Genomic DNA, 2605 nt, shown 5'->3' on the forward strand with positions numbered 1-2605 from the left:
TTATTGTGGCTTTGTTCACAATAGCAAGGAGTTGGAAACAACCTAAGTGCCCATTTACAAACAAATGGATAGAGGAGCTGTGGTATATTCACACAATGGAATACTATGCTGCATTGAAAAACAAGCAAATCTTAAAACAACTATGAGATATCATCAAGCAACAAATGCTGGCGAGGTTGTGGAGAGATTGGAACCCTTATTCACTGTTGGTGGGAGTGTAAAATGGTGCAACCACTGTGGAAGGCGGTGTGGCGCTTTCTCAAAACGTTGCAAATAGAGATACCATTTGACCAGCAATTTCACTACTGGGAATATACGCCAAAGAGACCATAACTGACATCCAAACAGATATATGCACACCCATGCTTATTGCGGCTTTGTTCACAGTAGCAAGGAGTTGGAAACAACCTAAGTGCCCATCAACAAACGAATGGATAGAGAAGCTGTGATATATTCACACAATGGAATACTACGCTGCATTGAAAAACAAGGATATCATGAAATATTATACAAAATGGGAGGCTCAGGAGTACATTGTGCTGAGTGAAGTGTCTCAGTCGCAAAAGGACAAATAGTGCATGGTGCCACTGTTGTAAAACAGGACTGACATCAGGTTTGGGGGGAGACTGAGAAAGATGAGTTCAATAATGTATACTGCATTGAAACAGATGAGCGAGAAAACTGTTTAAAAGGGATATGTGATTAGGTATTTTTGTCATGGCAGGAGTCCAGAGCGAAGGCTGCATAGTGGAGTGGACCTGGGGGAGGGTTTGTAAAACAATGAAAGAACCTGAAATAACCATGTAGACAAATTAACACTGAAGAACCCTGCATGTTAGACCATTCTGAGGGGAATTTATTGGTAATATTTATTTTAATGCAAGTTTCCATTACACTTTTCTTGGTATTTGTTTTGTGGTTTTTATTTGGGTGACTTGCTTTGGTGAAGGCCATCAAAACCTACCACCTACTGTCTTAACATTTCTGAAGTGCATTGCACTTGAATGTTATGAGGATAAGTTGTTTGTGTCAAATAATGGGAAAACTTGGAAAGGTGGCTATAGAGTTTGATGCTTCAAAGCATCTAAATAAATACTTCCTTCCCACTTCCCCAGACCATGGAAGAGTATTAAAGTCATAGTGTTGCATCACTCTTTTATATTTTTTTAATTTTTTTTATTTTTGTGAGTGTACCGTCAAATCAGATCTGACTGGTACAGGAGGAGATTGCCCCTCCTTCCCCAGCAGAGCATCTGGTGGATTCGAACCGTGCACCTATGGGATTGTAGTTGCAGCTTCTTACCACTAGGCCACCAGAGCTCCCCTAACTCTTTTATATTTTTTAAGCAAGGCTCTGTTAATGATGTTTATGAGAAGTGGGAATCTCTCCGAAAGAGAACGAAGATAATATTTTAAATGCTGAAACAGTAAAAAAAATAACATGAACCCAATGAAAGAATTTTTCTCTTACTTTTCCAAGAGGGTAGTGTACTAGGGGGGGAGGGTTGGGAGGGGAGAAAAGTCCAACAATGAATGAATAGAAACACAAAGTCTCTATAAATTTTCATTGAAATTAATAATAATTTTTTTTTAAAAAAAGAAAGAGGGCACAAAAATGGTGGACATGATTAATTCGCTGAACTGTCCCTTTCTAAGGATCTCCTGACAACATACTCAAAGTATGTGAGATAAAGTTTCTCCACAAAGAATGAGAGAATGAAGGAGATGGAACCCTCTCTGTCAGCCCACACTGGGAAAACCCCCAGTCAACATCTAAGGGTTCTGTAGTGTTAGCTTAAAAGTTGAATTTTCTGGCCATTACATTAGTCCCCTCTGGTCTCCAGCTACCTTATCTATAGACATATAGTCCAGAAAATCATCAACAGCTGTGGGATGAGGATAAGAGGGAAAATGCCTCCCACACTGAGCACTGAGCAGTAAGACTTGAGGGAGACTGTAGCTACACCCTAGTGAGAATGAGACCATGGTGGGAAGACACTGATGATGGTGGTAAAGAGACTGTGGCATTGCTATGGAGAACTGTGGCAAGGTGTAACCAGAGGAGTCTGAGATAAAAGTCACAGTTAAAGGTTTTGTTGTTCTCTCTCTCTTTTTGTGTGTGTGTTTTGTTTTGTTTTGTTGTTCCTGACAGATGATGGAAGGAAAAGCTGACTGCAGACCTGAAACCCAAGCCAGGATTAATTTAGGATTTGTGCCTTGGGACTGCTGAGCTAAAACCTGGGTTTGCATTGGATGAGATTCTTTGTCTTTCCCACTCTTCAACTTGTTATTGTTGTTACGTGCTGTCAAGTACAACGAATAGCGACCCTATGAAAAAAGATCTGAACTCTGTTCTGTCGTGTGCCATCCTTTCACTTTGTGACACACAAGAGGCCATTGCAGCAGTCACTATGTCAATCCACCTCATTGAGAATCTTCCTCTCCTTTGTTCTCCCTCCACACTTCCCAGCAGCATGTTCTCCAAGGAATAGCACCTCCTAGCAACACGTCCAAACTATGTCCAAACTATCATTCTTGCCACCAAAAGGCTCTCCAGCTGCACCCTCTCCAAAACATATCTATTTGTTCTCTTGGCCATCCATGA

Source organism: Elephantulus edwardii, unplaced genomic scaffold (genome assembly GCF_000299155.1).
Source record: "Elephantulus edwardii isolate Elephantulus edwardi_28Jun2011 unplaced genomic scaffold, EleEdw1.0 scaffold00236, whole genome shotgun sequence".
Taxonomy (NCBI): domain Eukaryota; kingdom Metazoa; phylum Chordata; class Mammalia; order Macroscelidea; family Macroscelididae; genus Elephantulus; species Elephantulus edwardii.